This window comes from Pinus tabuliformis, chromosome J, assembly GCF_031772625.1.
Source record: "Pinus tabuliformis cultivar Carrire ecotype Pingquan chromosome J, CPIR1, whole genome shotgun sequence".
NCBI lineage: Eukaryota > Viridiplantae > Streptophyta > Pinopsida > Pinales > Pinaceae > Pinus > Pinus tabuliformis.
In genome coordinates, this window is record NC_142295.1 from 837,762,508 (window position 1) to 837,781,454 (window position 18,947).

The window sequence follows — 18,947 nt, forward strand, 5'->3', positions numbered from 1 at the left end:
CTGAATTCACGAGTGACAGAGTACATCCCAGATACGATGACAGCAACTAAGGATGGTCTGGAAATAGAAGAGGTAACCATCAACGAGGCTGCGCAGGCCCTAACTATGGAGGATGTTCCAAAAGGTGTCGAGGTTGTGGCAGAGATCCCTAAATCACCGCTTATGCCAAGACCCAAGAAGGATAAGCAAGCAATGGCTCCCATACGTGTGTCCCCAAGGAACTCACTGCACAACAAACTATCAAAGGAAGAGAAGGGGAAAGCTGTCATAATAGAAAGAGATGAGGAAGAAGAATATTTTCATGCCCTTATCATCGCAGAGGAAGAAGACGAAGGCATGGAGGGGGATACTCAACCTAGGCACTCAGTGACAAAACTACCCACCTATGTCCCTCCACGGAAAGGGAAGGCCAAAGTACCCAAAGACCTGGATGAGACCAAGAGTTCGCTCCAGACCCCGCTCCTCCCAGATGGCATTACATTTGAAGGCACGCACGTAGGCCGCGTGCTGACTATGAAATTTGAATATTAGGACCCACGCGTTCCTGCAGTACTATGGGCTTATAGGACAATGTGCAAGAAACTGATGAGACAAGCACCTTTCCAGTTAGTTTACAACATGGAAGCTATCATGCCAATGGAGTATATTGTACCTAGTCTACGAATAGCCGCACTCACAGGTATGATGGACCGAGAAGCTCTGGAAGAAAGGTTCACGCAATTGGAAGAACTTGAGGAGGAACGGTTCTTGGCTAGTTTTCATCAGCAAGTACAAAATCAACGTGAAAAGGCCTGGCACGATCACCATATTAAGTTGCGTACCTTCAAAGTAAATGATTTAGTGCTACTGTATGACAGTAAGTTCGAAAAATTCCCGGGAAAGTTCAAAATGCATTGGCTAGGACCATACGTGGTTAAGGAGGTCACAAACGGAGGCGCAGTACAACTGGTCAAACTAAATGGAGAACCTTTCCCAGGCAAGGTGAATGGCAGCCGCTTGTAGCCCTACACAGGTGGGCCAACTCTCTGACCAGCCAATAGAAGCATAGTCTTCGTGCTCTAAGGAACTGGACAAAGGCATGGGACTATAAACATATGCAGTAGATACTGATACATATGTATGGAAACAGTTCAGACACAGAGGTCTCAGAGCAGTGGATACAACAGATTCAACAAGCAGCAGCTCAGTGCACTGCTGACCTCAGCACAGTTTGAGAACAATTGGAGGGACTCCGTGCAAAGATCGTCGTGCCGACAGAGTGACTCAAGGGCGAGTCACAATGTTTGTGTTGGGGGCTTGTTGGGCATGGAATCCCCCCAAGGCATGTTTTGGGGCTCAAAGCCCAAGTTTTGACTGAATGGTATTGTAAAGCTCCACAAATTGCGGGCGCGAAGCGCGAAATGTATGATAGAGTCACAGGGTTGTTCGCCCTAGTTTTGTAATGTAATGTTGGCCTACCCATGGTCCACGGACCATGGGATTGTATAAATAGAGCGAGGCTCTAAGTGTAAAAAAAAAAGAAAGCGGAGAAGCAGAGAGAAGAAAGAATCTAAGTGACTAAGTGGGTCTTAGGTCATAGAGTAGGAGAAGGCTCTGCAACTGAGTGCGCAGAGGCCTAGTAGTCCGCAGTTGAGTGCGGGGGCCCCTACAGCTTAGTGCGCAGGGTGAAGTCGAGTCTATAACCAAGAAAGAAATTAATAAAGAGAAGTTTTGTTACCAATTTTTTTATCTATTCTTGGGTTAATGCATGTTTGATATAAATTGCAAATTTACTGTTTATTTACTCTGTGCACCTGTATGAATGGTTTATATTGTTAAGTATAACTTAAAGCATGCAAGTAGGCTAAGTTAATCAAGTAACATTGTAATATCAGTAAAGTATTGGGTAATAATGCAGAAGCATAGTGTTCAGCCCTTGAGTAGGGCTCCACAAAGGCAGGATCTCAGGCTGCGAGGTACGGGAAAGTGTACGTAGCGACGTGCGCACAGGGTCGAGCCACGGACCATTTGAACTTATCAGACATCTCCAGGGTGTAGAAACCTGGTTCTAGAACCCTCCCATACTACTTTTGGTGAGACCTCAGTCCATGCTCCGCGGACTGTTGCCGCAAGGGCCAGTAGTACCGGGATTTGTTTTTCTAAATAAACTCTGAACTTGGGTCAGGACCCAACAAGCCAACATAACTACACATTGCCTTCCACTATGACCTGTAAACATGACTTGAAGTACATAAAAATAAAATGTAAAGTATAGAACCATTGTTGGTAGCATCTATCCAAATGACCAAGATTCGAATGAGTGCCTATTCAGTATAGATCCCTCCCACCATGGAGTAACTCCCCTTCCTTTGTGGAACCTATATCCCACCAATAGTGGATCTCATCCCTTGGAGAATGGATCCATAACTTCCCATTCTTGGCCTATAAATCCACTACATGTCTGACTATTGAGAGAGGACTATTGGAAGTAGGTTTATGTTGTTGGGATAAGGTTGGAAGGATTTTCTTGCAAGGGAGAGGGTTGGAGATTGTAGAAGGGACTTGCAACATCAAGGCTATATGGTTGTAAGGATTTTCTCCAGTTTTATGAATATAAAAGAAATTTTTCTTTCTCAATTACATCTTCATTGATTTAATTTGTAGGATTCCTTGATCACCTACATCGATTTTGCTTTCATATTGATCATTTTATGATATATAATTGGTTAATTAGTCCATTTATCTCTTTGATTATATGTTGTATGTTTTGATCTCTTGTTTGTCTCTGTCTTTGTAGATCCCTTTCAAGATAGTATGGAGAAGCTTCCATGAGCGACAAGAGTACATATAGAGCATCAAGGAGAAAATGGTCGCAAGCTTTGATGGACTTCATCAATCATTTCGTTAAATTAGTAAGAGGCATCTCTCATTATATTTTCTTTTACTCAATTAGATTCTAGGGAAAGGTAGAAATTCTTGTGTGTTTGTTACTAGGGTTCTTTGAAGTCTAGGGAGATCATTTTTGTCTACAAGAGGGATTTGTCCACATAAAAAAATGGCGACTCCACTAGGGAATCGTTTCAATCTCCATTATTTTTCCTTGTTTGACCTTTTCAAAATACTGCACAAGCCTTCTTACAGTGTCTGGAAATTTTAGAAATTTGGATTTTCGGTTGGATTTGATTTATTTTTAATTTTTCTTGAATTTCCCCGTTGTGTGCACTTTTACTTTGGGCATAGTCCACACTTATGTGCTTTTTCCCTTTAGCAATGGAGTCGTATTCACACTCGTTTATTCAAGAGCCTGCGCACATTCCTAGAACTTTTGAAAATTTTAGTTTTGTCCTCTTGAAATCCAAACTTTTGGTTTTTTCCTCTACTTTTACACTTGTTTGAACCTCGTGTGAGTTATTATTAATTTGACTAAATGTTATGAAGATTTTTACTTGTAATTATCTTATTTATTCAAATTAGGGTCTTATCTTGTCAATGGTTAATTTATCAAAAGAGAGGTATGTTAGTCTTGTTGTCTTGAATATCTCTATTTCTTCTATCGATTACATCAGGTTATGAGTCCAATTTTCACTTTTGCAAAAGTTTGATTTGTGTGTCAAAATCGATGATTTGCAAGATTAGGTAATGTTTTTGAAAAATACTTCTTGTGCTTATTTCAAAATGGAAATTCATTTTTCTTTCATGAGCCATACTCTTGCTACAAGTAAATTCATAGCATTCCATTAAAGAAAAATTATTTTTAGCCATTATTGGTTGTTTTATTTTTCAAATTTCTAAGTGCTTGTATGAAAAGAGATATTTCTTGTTTACTTGTGTTATTGGACAAAGTGAAAATTTGAAATTGTGTTATGAAACCAGCTCACAAAAACATAGAAAAGATAGATCAACGACTTAAAAATCAGCCTCTTTGAGGGGGAAACCTCCTTTACATTACACAAATGAAAAATTCTTGGATGATACAAATGACAAGACCTCCTTTCTATATATAGGAGTCTAAGGGGTCCTAATACAATCAGAGCCTACATAGAAATAATATTGTAGGGGCATAATAATAACAATAGTGGGCTTCTATGGGGCATAATAATAACAACATGGGGACTATATGGGCACAATAATAAAATAAGGGGGTTGCACTAATAACAATAAGGGGTTACACTAGTAGTATAGGGACCTAACATGACCCTCTCCTTCAAAAGTGTTGTCCTCAAAGCTTGATTATTTCTGGATGCTTTTGTATAAAATTCTCATCCTCCCCTATGGAATCTTCGTAGGGTAAGTTCTTCCAATTGATGAGATACTCTAAAATTGGTCGATTCCATAGTTGTAAATTTCTTGTTTTTCTGACTAGTTTCGGTTCCAATATGATTTTTCCTTCCTCGTCAAGTTTTGGAAATATTGTTTGAACTGGAATCTTCTCACCTATAACCTTCTTTAAGCATGAGACATGGAAAACTGGGTGCACTCGGGAAGATGTGGGAAGCTCCAATTTGTATGCCATAGTACCAATATTTTGTAACACGTTGAACGGACCATAATAATTTTGTGATAGTTTATTATCTGTCTTAGCTTGCTTGAGGTACATTTGTTTGTATGGTTGTATTCGTAGAAATACCAAGTCACCTACATCAAAACTTCTTTCGCTACAATGTTGATCTACCTTTTGTTTCATTCTATTCTGTGCTAAAGTTAGGTTATCCTTTAAGACTTTTAGAACTTGTTGTTGATACTCGATGTGATTTTCCACTGCTTTAACCTTAGAATTTTCTTTTAAATACGATGTGATGGACAGTGGATGATATCCATAAAGTTCCGTAAATGGGGTCATTTTTGTTGCAGTATGGAAGGAAGTGTTATACCACCATTCAGCCAGAGGAAACCACTTGACCCATTATGTTTGTTTATCATATACAAAGAAACGAAGATATCCTTCCAAACATTTGTTCACTATCTCAGTTTTGCCATCATATTGAGGATGATAAGATGAGCTATGAGCTAACTGAGTACCAAAATATTCCACCTCTTGTACTCCAAAGAAACATTCGTAGATTTTTGCATATAATTGTTTCTCCTCCAATAGTTTGAGCACCCTGTGAACAAGTTGAACATGATCCTTCCAAGACTTGTTGTAGATTAGTATATCATCAAAAAATACTCACAGAAATTTTCTAAGGAAGGCTTTGAAAATGGAATTCATCAAACCTTGAAATGTAGAAGGTGCATTGGTAAGGCCAAAAGGCATGACCAAAAATTCATAATGACCCTCATGAGTTCTAAATGTTGTTTTTGGAATGTCTCCAATCTTCATTTTGATTTGATGATATCCTGAACAAAGATCCAACTTGGTGAAGTAAATTGCTCTATGTAATTCATCCAATAATTCATCAATGATAGGAATGGGAAATTTATCTTTAATAGTAAGCTTGTTGAGCTCTGTATAATCTAGACACATGCGCCATGATCCATCCTTCTTGTGTACCAATACCACTAGAGTAGAGAAATAACTTTAACTAGGTTGAATTATACCAAACTCTAGCATTTCTGCAACCATACGTTCAATTTCACTCTTTTTTGCATATGGATATCTGTAAGGCCTAATGTTTGAGGGAACACTTCTTGGAATCAAATGAATAGCATGACCATGATCATGAATAGGTGGGAGGCCTTTGGGAGTCTCAAATACCTTAGAATGATTGCCCAAAACTTTTTGGAGATCTAAAGAAATAGATGATTTTGATGTGGGAACCTCTAGTGAACATAATTGTGCAATTACACCCTGTTGTTATTTCTTTAGAGTCTTTGTCATGCTATTAGAGCTGATTATCTTTCCCAATTTCCCTTCGACACCCCTTAATTCAATTTCCTTTCCTTACTAAAACAATTTCTCGAAAATTAAAAGCCATCATACCTAAAGATTGTAGACATTGGACTCCTAGTACAACATTTGTACCACCCATTGGAATGTAAAGCATTGGACTATTCAAGACGTATTCTCCCATGGATAGCTTGATATTATGGCACTTTCCAGAGCGATTTATGGTTACTCCATTTGCAACCATTATTTGATACTCTGGTGTTGGATATAGGAAGCAATTCAATTCCTTGGCTATATTACAATGAATAAAATTATGGGTACTACCCGAATCAATCAACACCATTACCTTTTTCTTCTTGATATGCCCTTCTATATTGAGAGTTTTAGGAGTGGTAATTTCTGTCAATGCATTACAAGATATGGTCAGATTCATTTCTTCTTTCTCTGGGATTGGTTCCTAGTGTATATCCTCTTCTTTTGATGTTTCTTGTTCCTTTTCTTGCTCCTCTTCTCCATATATGTAAATTAATTTCTTCTTAGCACACTTATGACCTTTAGTGTATTTTCTATCACAATTGTAACAAAGCCCTTTTTCTCTTTTTTCTTCCAATTGTTGTGGTGTCAACCTTGTAGGTGGTGAAAGGCTAGGAGAAACAACACTTCCATCTTTATAGTTGTCAGTGGTAGGCTTCCTTGTTGCCATAATTTTGCTTTCCATTCTTCTTGCCAACCTGAATGCCTTCTTGAATGGATCAGGTTCCCAAAGGTGAACCTCATGTTGGATGTTATCCTTTAAAGTCCCTACGAACACATCAATCATATGCTCCCCTAAAATATCTTTTACCCTTATATTCAATTTTTGGAAGTCCTCAATGTGCTTCATCATTGAACCCTTTTCTTTGAGATTTATCAATTGGCTAAAAATGTGTTTCTTTCTGTATCCTCATAATATTCTATCATTTCTCTTCTATAAAAATTTCCCAAGTGCTAACTTTTTTTACAAGAGCAAAGCCATCGATACCATACAAACTGATTTGGTTCCAAATATAAAGTTGGAATGTGTACCTTTTGTGTGTTTTTCACATTATGGAGATTGCAATATTGCTCCATCTATGGTATCCATGTTATGGGATCCTTGCCATCAAATTTCCTCATATCGATATTTGGAGCATGGTGGGTCTTCAATCCAATGTTAGAGTCTATGAAAACATGATTAACATTTATTTTGTTCTCATCATGAGTTTCCTTTACTACCCTTTCGCCATTAGTAAGCATTTCATGTAGAAACTTTGTCAAATATGTCTTCAAATATTCCATGTTTCCTTTAATTTTTTCTTCTATACCATCCATTTTAACTTCCATGCCTTTTGAATTCCTTCATACTAAATTTTCAACCAAACTTATGCAAAACTATAAAAAAACTACACACATTTTTTCACTTTGTAGGAGCTTGATATTGAATGTGTTTCATCTCTGTAATTTTTGATCTCCAAGGTTTGAAATTTCGTCCTACGATAGCCGTCTAAGTCCTCTTTCCAACCCCGCAATTCTGATGAAAATTGGATTCTCCAAGGAAGAGTTATGCTAAATCTCCCACGATGCCCTGATTATAGACTAATTCAGTAGAGAGAACTTGTATGAAGTTCCACGTGTCATTGTTTCGACCTTAGGACATGAAACCAATACACATAAAAATACAGGTTGTCCTCTTTTTGTAAATTTTTACGAAATTTCAATCTGATGCTAAGAGAGAAACTTATCACGGTTTCCCCATGTCACATATTTGGGATGTAATTCGGGCGCCTCCAAAAACCTTAAATGTATTGGAGCATATATCCGAAAATATAGCAAAACAAGATCTGCTTCATCAAAATTTATGCTCAAACGGGTTTTAATTTCAGAGTCTAAACCTTCGTAGAAACAAAATTATAGCGAACATGCCATGATGACCTATTTGCAATGGAGTTTTGGAGCTTTCAAAAACCCTAAATTCTCAAATCATAACTCCAAAAATATAGCGAGACAAGATCTGAAATTCTGACTCGAGGTTCAGAATGATTTTGGCTCAAATGGTTTTTTTATTAGCTTTTGAAACTTCATAGAGGAAAAGTTATATCGCAAATTCCACGATGACTTGTTTGGAGCAGCGAAACCTACAATCCAAAGCTCTGATACCAAATGTTATGAAACCAGCTCACAAAAAGATAGAAAAGATAGATCAATGACTTAAAAATCAGCCTCTTCGTGGGGGAAACCTCCTTTACATTACACAAATGAACAATTATTGGATGATACAAGTGACAAGACCTCCTTTCTATGTATAGGAGTGTAACAGGTCCCAATACAATCATAGCCTACATAACAATAATATTGTAGGGGCACAACAATAACAATAGTGGGCTTCTATGGGTCATAATAATAACAACATGGGGACTATATGGGCACAATAATACAATAAGGGGGGTGCACTAATAATAATAAGGGGTTACACTAGTAGTATAGGGACATAAAAATTTGTTTTCAATATTCGAGTAATTTGAAATTGGTTATTTTGATTTTAGGAAAAGGGTTATAGTGGAGTTTAGAGATTTTTTTATATTTTAGTTGAAAAAGTGAAATACTCTTTCCTTGCTTTAGATAGATTTTCATTGAAACAAAATATTGTATCATCATTTTTTATTGCATTAGGATTGTGTCAATTCATAATTGCATCAAGTTTCACATCCATTACCTTTGTGTAACAACAACTATTAAAATCAACACTAATTAAAACTAATCTAGAAAGTTTTATTCTTAGGGCTCTTTTCCACCTACAGTAGATTAGCTTGTAGGGCTTTGGAATAGGGAAGTGAGTAAAATTTCCAAAGCTGTGGACAAACACTATAATCTTGCAATAGAGAGGTAATCTAGTTATTTCAAATTTTCTATGGGAAGCACCCCTTACAAAGGAGTCAAGCACGAGACCATATTAGACTTGGTGAAGTGAGCATACCCACTTCATTGGTTATGGTAGAGTGATTTAGACGTATTACAATGGTGTCGAAAGGTACTTGGGGTCACTTGAAAGTAAACCTCCAATTAACCATGTTGAGGACCTTTCAAGGGGATTGAGTTTTGTTACTTTGCCCTTGCATGTACGCCCAATATGAAATTGTCCCCCTAGGTAGAATTGTTGTAGTTGGTAACCTTAGTGACCATAATGCAAGGGCTATTACCCGATATGATGGTAGAGGGAAGGTCTTGTTGTACCTAGAATAGATGTTGACTAAACTCACTTGGAATTTTTGGAGGGTAATCTTCGCTCAAGATGGCATAAGTGAAGTTACTTCCACTAGATTGTTTCATTAAGCAGGTTGTCAGTGTAACTAGTTCCACTCACTCATATATACAACCACTTTTCACTTTGTTTTCTATGATGTTGGATTTCATTATCAACTAGTGATTTCATTGTGAAAATCTTGTTTGCATGGTTTGAATCCTCAGATTTTTTAGCATGTTTTAATTATTGTTTTTTACTTTTTAGAGACCTTAGGATTGGATTGTGAATATTATTTAATCTTGTGATAAATTTTAATCCTGGCTAAATCACCAAGGTAGTCATGTAGAATGAAAGCTAAACCTCTTTAACACACACCAAGTCTGTTCGAAGTGTTAAAAACTAAAAGGCCTAAGTCAATAGGATCAAAAGCCTTAGAAAAACCTGAAACATCAATAGTTTTACACTATGAGATAGTAGAAACAGAAATGAATCCAATGCAAGAAGTAGAATCAAGATTATTTTACTCTGGTCCAGAGATCGTTGAATTAATTCACACAGAATCTGACACTAGTGGAGTTGCGGATACTGAACTTACCGAACTAGACATAGAACATCTTGAATCTGAAGTTTCTCAACCTGAATCACCTTCAACTATTTTAGCTCCTACTCCTGAGCCACCTTCACCTCGAAGGAAGCTGATAGTAATGATTGAATTACCTCCTAGGTTAATTAGCATTGAAGATGTTACCAAAGAAACAAAGACACCTCATTCTCCATTTACCGGTACTGAAAATTTTGACCCAATAGTTCCTTTCTCTCCTTTCCGACCCAACCCTTGGTATTCTACCACTTTGAGTTTTTTAGGTCTAAATTTGACACTGTTGTGCATTACTTTTTATTCAACGGAAAGAACTATGTCAAAATTTCCTATTGGGAGTGAACCTATTGATTCATCTATGTTTACTAGCTCCCCAGAATCATTATTGTATGGTGGTCCTTCAGTTCCTCCTATATACCAATTACTTACTGAGACTTTTTCAGGAGCCACTTCTTCTCCCCAACCTTCTACTTGGTTATCTGGTTTATGTACATCTACTATTCAGAGCATGACTTCCTTTCCAAAATCACTTATGGCATTAGATCAACAAATTTACATGGTTTCTGGTAACTCTAGTAACCCTCAAGTAATCTCAACTAGTGTTTATTACTAGCCTAGGGGGTAACCACCTTATCCTCCACCTGGAGGATAATCTATTGCTAGGGGTCAACCTTTTACCAAAAATTATGGTCAGATACCTCAACCAAGCTGAGTTCAGCCTGCTATAAATCAACCTTTACTTGGTACTCCTTATCTTGGGATGAACACTATTTGGAATCCTTCTTTTAATCAATAATATGGTCTAGGTGCTCCACAAGTTCCAATCTATCAACCTATTCAACCTACTAGACAAACTTGTCCTCAAATACCTGTTACAAGTATTGTCATACATGTCCAACAGCCTGTTCAAGGGATTCCTCAAATATTTGTCCAACAACCTGTCCAAGGAATTCCTCAAACACCTATTCAACAACCGATTCAATGGCCTGTTTAGAGTTCACCATAAACCCCTATTTAGACACCTATTTCACAACTTAATTCAGGTTCTCCTCAGACACCTATTCCAGTAGTATCATAAACAATCTTTCCAATAACCCCTAAAATATTTGTTCCTGAGACTACTCAGGAAATCCCACAGGCTTCTCCTTATCAAATTTTTCCTATGGTCTGGTCTATACCACAGATTCATATTGGGAAACCCATTGTCGGACTAGTGCAAACACCTTTTGAAGGTCAAGCATCCTAAAGCTCGCCTTTTGAAGGTCAAGTATACTAGGTTACACCTTTTCAAGGGAAAGTTTTTCAAAGTCCTCCTTTCCAAGGTCAAACTTTCCAAAACCCACCTTTTCAAGGTCAATTCATTTAAAATCAACCTGTTCAAAGTTAGTTTATTCAAGGTCAACCTTTGCAAGATCAACCTATACATGGGAAATATTACTTAGGTCAAATGGGTAAAGCTCAACCTTTTTTAGAGTTAACTGTACCCCAGTCATACTTATCAAGTCCTTGTTCAACCTCAACCCGATATGGCTCACCCTGGTTACCCTGGTGGAATTCCAGTTCCAACTACATAGGCTGTTCCAAGATATCATGGGTATCCTCCTCCAAGGGTTGGTCTTAGCCTACAAGGTTATCAATCTTTACCGCAAGACCCTAACTGAAATTTACCATTTATTGCAACTCTAGATCTACCAGATTTATCTCGGTTAACCAACAACCTTATTTATTATTATCCTTATTGGTTGATGATTCCTACCAAGTTACTGAGTGACATACCCAAATTTGAAGGAAAATTGGGAGAAGAACCATCCAATTATGTGATGACATATCATATTTATTGTGCATCAAATTATTTAATCGATGATTTCATCTGTCTTCATCTTTTCCAATGAACCTTAACTGGTTCGGTAACCAAATGGTACATTGAGCTACCTCGCGCTTCTTTCCATAAATTTAGCTCCTCGAAAACAACATTTTTAACCCACTTTCAGTTACCAATCCATTATGATACTGGTACCAAACTATTGAATTCATTAAAACAATCAAAATTGACTCACATTTCTGATCATATCCATGACTGGAGACATAGACATTGTTTAGCCAATGTTCTCATTCTAGATCAGATTTTAGTTGAGTGATTTACAAAGTCACTTCTTCCCATTATCGCATAGGATGTTGCCAAGGGAGGTGTTTTCACAAAAGAGCAGGTAATTGCTCATTCCCAATACTTAGACTTAGTCTACACTCAATTTAGAACTTTGTATGAGAAAACCCTAAATTTATTATGCCCTACGGGTGAACCTATCATTAGGTCTCCTACAGGACTAGGATCTAATGACACTAATGTATTATAGGTTCTGTTATCCAATCGTCTAAGGGGAAAAAGAAAAATTCTAAAAATACTAAGAATTTAGCCATACAAGATACACCATCTAAAAGCCTTCCTCCATAAAATATTTTCAAAATCAATACTATAGTATCATCTACTGGCAAGAAGAAATCAATCGGAAGTAAAAATAAGGGGAAAGGTAAATCGAAACAAAATTCTTCTTCGAAGGATAAACCTACTAAAACCAAGCCTACTGACGAAAAATGAAAACTTCGCTATCCTTGCCTTTTTGCAATGAGGATCACTATGTGAAGGAATGCCCACATTATGCAGAGTCTTCTAATTTCATTACCGGTTCTCAAACTCCCGTGGTTTTGAAGGATCCATTTCCTTCTCAACACAGCAAAATGATTTGTCATAACTCTTCTTCCTCTTCCACATAGCAAGATATCATGATGATGTCTTCACAAGAAGTTATGGTAGCTATGAGATCAAAACATTACGGGTCTAAACATCCTGTTGATAATGGGAATGAGGCTAGTTCATCTGGTCAACCTTCCTATTCAATTCCTCCTCCTCCTTCTGAACCATTACAGGTCGAGAAGCCAAATCCTGACATGATGATCCAACCACCTCACAAAGGTGTGCTCCAGAAATCAACTTTCAACCTACATGCTAGCACTACACAAAATTAGAACATTGTTGAAGACATGGTAGTGTCTCATTCCACAATGTCAGATCTTGAAGACTTTAGATCATTTCTCTTTTACATACTTTGTTTCTGCATATCCAGGGGTTATATCACATTCTTCCTCAAGATTTCATGTATGTAGTTTAGATGCATGTTGAACGATATATTTACTTTTGATGGAATAAAATTCAAGTCATCCTTTCTTGTTATTTGGTTTCATAAAATTCAACTCGACCTCTTGTTTAGTTCATTTTACTGAAATTTGATCATTACTTTCACATTATTTTCGAGTGGAAAAAGGGATTGTATTGTTTGTTGTTATGTAGGTACTACTAGTGGCTTGCAAGGTTGGTATACTTATCCTACATTTCTCTTGCCACCATCAACCTCTTCCTTTTCATCTCACATTTCCTTCAAACTATGCCACCGAAACCATATTTCTAGGTCATTGAAGAAATGATGTGCATTTTCTTTTGTGAAAGATGAGCATCTGAGAGGTGCTAGGTCTGGAAAACACTTCACACAATTTCATATACCCTCATCTACCCTTTCCCACCTTCAAAACACCTTTTCCACCGTTAGGATGCTCACATATCCAATCTTCTAGCAAAACAAGGAAATCCTATAGCATCCCATAACAATCTTTTAGCAAGCATCATGTAGCATTGTCTAAACTGCATTACTTTTGCTCCAGAAGCTTGGTTTTTGTCTCTTTCGCTTGAATACTAACCCTTATGCTTTGAATCTAGCACCAAGGAGGACCAAAGACCACTTTAGCCCTACATTTTCATCACTACAAATACGATTCTGCAATTAGGGTTTGAAGATAGATTTCTAAGTTTGAACATTGATGTTGATTTTCTTATGAAATGCACATGAACTATGTCACTCAAGCTAATATTCTTTGAAAAAAATGATTAAAAGGGTGATTTATCAATGCAAAGTATATTAGGCATGTTTTCTTGTTTTCTTGCTCTTACGGTTTGAGTTTCAAGTGTTGTTATTGCATACGTTAAATTCCTTTTTAGAGAAACTTTTTACATTCTTCAATTAACCTAATGATTCACATTCTTGCAAGTACCATAGAGTTTACATTCTGCAAGTAAATTAGTATTTTTAATTTTTGCAATTAGCACATTCTTTACATTCCTAAATCTAGATTTACTATCTACATTTAATGAATAAAATTTTCATTTCTACAAATAGAATAATATTTTCATTCCTGTAGTTAGAGTAGAACTCTCTCTTTTCATGAAATTTCCTTCCTTGAGCTCGCTAAAAGAGTGGTCTTGGTACGCCTTCATCTGGTCCATTTCTTGAAGATAGCATGAGTAGAACTTGACCCACTGTGCATATGCACTATTACCTCTTAAGTTTATACGAACCTCAAGTTGATAATTAAAGTTGGTAGCCTTAAAAGTATCAACATTGTTATTGTGATATTGAGGCTTATATATATATATATATATATATATATATATATATATATATATATATATATATATATCTATATATATATATATATATATATATATATATATATATATATATATAGATATATATATATATATATATAGATATATTTCTCTATATATATATTTGTGATCATGATAAGACATTATGGGATTTTACCCTTCTCCCTTAAATTTAATACTAAGGTTCAATCTTAAAAGGTATTACCTCTATCTCCATATACTTGCTAGTCTTTTCATGTCAAATGTGTCCATAACCATGATTTATACACTTAAATACTCAAGTTAAGACCCCATAATCAAATAAAGGACTTTTTTAACACCTTATTAATGCCTAGCCTCTTATATATGAAACCATGTTTATTTCACTTCATTTTTAATTATTTATATGTTGTATATCATACTATTGGTTTATGGTTTATGGAAACCTATACAATTAGCCTTACTCTACGCTTAAAGTGGCAATAAAAGGGACTCATGACATGCTCTCCTTTGTATATGTGGAACAATTCCATTAAGCAACAAAGATGGTTCTGACTACCTTCACATGGTACAACATGAAAAAATGTGAACTTTGAATGGAATTTTGCTTGATCGATGATATACATTATTAGGTTTCTATTCTGGCAATTCATTTTTCATTATTTCCATTTGGGTTTGACGACAACACATTGCTCTACTCCGTTACCCATTCACTACTAAATAGTTGTAACCCTATCCTCTCTTCAAACCTTGTCCAGTATCCTTTAATGGAAAAGCATCATGACTCCAAATGGTTGAATTTGGAAAAGTGTTATGACTCCAAATGGCTCAAGTATGAGGTTGATTTATAGGCTTAACCTTATCTTCTTTTACATTCTTAACGACGTATGCTTATTAGTTTTAACCCGTTATTTTTCTTGATCTTACAGATTTATAGAGAGAGATTTTCCTAAGAATGTTGAGACTCCTTTGTGGTTCTATCACTGGCAAAACTAACTCTATATTACTTGGCTCATATTCTTGTTTAAACTAGTTGAAATATTGTTTCTCCTTATCCCATTTTCTTTTGGTGAAATCTTATCTATATATATATATATATATATATAGATATATATATATATATATATATTCACTCTGTTTCAACTCATCGAAAGCCTAGCCACTGAGCTTATCAGTGTCCTTGGCGAGGCGCGGCCTATCTGTGGTCCCTCGCTTTGATAGTGAAATCACATTTAACGTTTCAGCTAAGGAATTACTACGCCTCATGGGAATGTGACAACACAGTTTTCTCTCTTTTTTTTTCCGAAGATAAAGGTTGGGGGGGAAGAATACACGCAGGTCCCGGAGATAAAGGCCGGGGGGAAGAATTCACAGAGGTATCGTCTCGGTTATAGAAGAAAAACATCCTGAGAGGGACCTGCAACCTAGGAACCATGGCAGCACAGATTTTTTGGTTTTTGTTTTTCCTTTGTGTCTCAGAGATAAAGGCCAGGAGAAAACGATATTGTGGCTCCGTCACGACTGCACAATAATATCTTCCCAAGAGGGACTTGGAATCAAGGTATGCCTGAAACTCCACACAAACTTTACTCAAATATAAAAATAATCGTATAGTTTCTGCACCTTTACTGGTTCCTTACCATTTTTCTTTTAAAAGCAGTGTTGTCTATTAATTAAGCTTCTTCATTTGCACAATTATTAGGGTTCATGCCTTCCTGTCTAGAAGTTAAAAATTTCATCTGTTTCAAAATTCCTGTCTGTGAAGCACCCACATCCCACCATTTTTGGTGCTGGTTATCAGAATTCTGCATTATCTCTCATCCATGCATAGGTTTCAGCTTCCGAATAGGAAATATATGGTGTAATTGCAAGGGTTGTATATGATGTTGCATTGTATTTTAATATGCTATGAGATGAGTGTCAACTGTTTTTCAAATTCAGAGTGTGGCTTAAGTTTTTCTTGTGGTTCCTTTATAGTTTAAAAGCCATCTCCATAGTTGTCCATTGTTGTTTCAGAACAAATCCATATCGTGAATTAAGGTTTTGCAAAGAGTTTTGAATAAACTATCTTCAACAATTTCCTTCCTACTATCTCAGAGTTTTTTCTTTTTTTAGTGTTCCACTGTATCACATCTCTGGTCCCTTCTTCGCTCTGGCTGGGTACTGGTTTTTCCTGTGGCCGGAACAGTAGCTCAGGGGAAATGATCTCTATATTCACGACAAGTATATGAGTGTGTGTCGATGCCACCGTCCATATGGTCTGCTCTAGTCACTCATCCCTTCTCCCCACACTTTCACCAACTAAAAGTCTCTGACTCACGTCACTCGATACACATTCCCATACATTCTCTGACCTCACACATTCCATATTAGGAATCCTGGACTGTAGAAGGTACAATTGCATTTGCCTCCATTTCTGGGTTTGTACTATGACGGTGGGTTTTTATCTCCATGTTAGGCCATATCTTTTGGGCCTTTAAATTCTCACACATCCCTCTAACTCGTAAAGCGAGGCTTGGTCCTTTCCAATAAATAAAAAGTTGTCATTTTGATTTTCCACACATGTTACTATTTATCCAAATCTAATCCATTCATCCTCCGATCAGACAGCACCATTCCTTTCATTTCCCTTTTTGACAAGCCTCGTGTCACCCTCCCTAGGCACACTTCAAGTCAGGGACATCCGATGGAAATTGAATCTGATGTGTGTGCCACCTCTGCACTGGTCCATGCCACTATGGAGGCAGAAATGCTCCACATAGTGTCACGACCCCTAGATATCTAGCAGTCCACACTAGGTGAAATAAATGTGCCAGCTCCAGTCACTCCGTCCCAATCAATTTAGGGTGACAAGCATGAGAGTTATCAACGCAAACATAGAGAACACCCCATAAAAATTGTCCTGCCTCCCCCGGCTATCATTCTTGATAGCGCCACCCTCGTCGATAATATTATCAGTCTACAGAAGCATGCATTAGTTGGCCATTGGTATTTCCCAGCCATGGAGGGTTCTGAAATGAGGAATTGGCTGGGAGCGAAGTGGAAATCCTTGCTAGGCTATCTACCCACGATAGTTAGGCTCATGAAAGTATGGTACAGCCTCCACTTCCTCAGCCATGAGGATCTTGAGACTATCAGATCCATTCCCTAGGTTCATGGGAAGAGTTTCCTTACCCTACATAACTAGTACACTAGCTATAACCCCTTGCACAACACTCCCATTAACAAACTTATATGGGTCAAATTACCTGGACTGTCGATCGAATTATGGATTAAGGATGCCTTAATAGATATTGGAAACGCCATAGATAAATTTGTATATGTGGACCCGAAATGCCTTGGTGCAAAAGATAAGAGAGTTGCATGGATTTTAATTGAGAAGGAATACCGTGGCGGCTTTCCTGATCATATCAACCTCCACTGGGAAGACATCAATCTCCATCAGAGATTGGACTTTTTGGGGGTGCCTTTCCGCTGTTCGTCCTGTCATAGAACAAGACACCTACAAGACCAGTGCTCGCTCCGTCTGGGTGGCCGCCTACATGGAAGGAAATTCTACAACAAAACAAAGCTGGCTAACTCTGTGAAGGAACAGCCAGGAAAAAATGGTCAAAGGATGGCGTCACTCCAGAAAGTGACACTTCCAGGTAATACTCACTGTACCTTCCCTCATTTACCTCCATTTGTAGGCTCTAGGGGAATCTCCCCTATTTCCATATCATCTTTGCCATATAGCTCTGGAAGGTCAGCATCACCTTTTTCAAGTGTTCCAGCTCACCCTAGTTCCCCCCCTCCACCTGAACCTACCCCCTATCAGGAAATTCCCACCCCTTTACCATGTACTCACCCTTATAGTAATATTCCCTCATCATCGCACATTGCCTACATACCCTCACCTACTCCCTCCCCTACTACATCCTCTTGTCTAATAAAAGGCAAAGGACCTTGCCCCTTTATCACTCCTCCAAACTCTCCCACTGCAACTTCTCCAAACTTGATAGGAAGTGACCTTGGATCTGCACTCCCTCACCATTCATAAACTGATAGCACCTTCCTCCCCACACATCAGCCCTACTACAGTTGGTAATATTATTGTCCAGTGGAAGCAAAACTGGGGTAGCACACACTTCCGCGGAAGAAACTCCAGTGTTCCTCACGCCTCTCCAATGGATCGCTTCCTCATTGATGTTCTTATCTTTGATCTCTCTTCGCATGGGACTCTTAGAGTAAGGGAGCCCGTCGAACCACTTCCATGACTCATATTATATCCATTAATATTAGGGGGTTGGGAGCTGAACCCAAAGATATAGCTCTCAAAGGTTTGTTCCTTTCCTTACATCCAAATATCATCCTCATTCAGGAAACGATGCATAAGTGTTCTGAAGCTGTTTTATATTTTCGGAAAATGTTTCCTAGTTGGCATATCACTGCAACTGATTCAACTGGCCTCTCAGGGGGACTAGTGGCCTTATGGGATCCATCCTGGGTCTCGGTCAAGGCATTCAGATGTTTTGTTGGCATTCTGCTGGAAACCAGATTTCGTGGTATACCTGGAAATATCCATATACTCAATGTATATGCTCCTTATAAGGACCGTTTTACTTTCTGGAATTGTATCCTCTCATCAGAAATAATGGAACTGGCTTCCTTAATCATTGTGGGAGATTTAAACTGTACTTTAAGTAGTGATGAAGTATGGGGTTGCGGCAGGAAGATGGACCCTCTAGCCGGCCCTCTCCAAGACGCCCTACTTACATACAATTTTGTAGACATCTACCCTACCAAAATTGCCCCCACTTGGGATAACGGA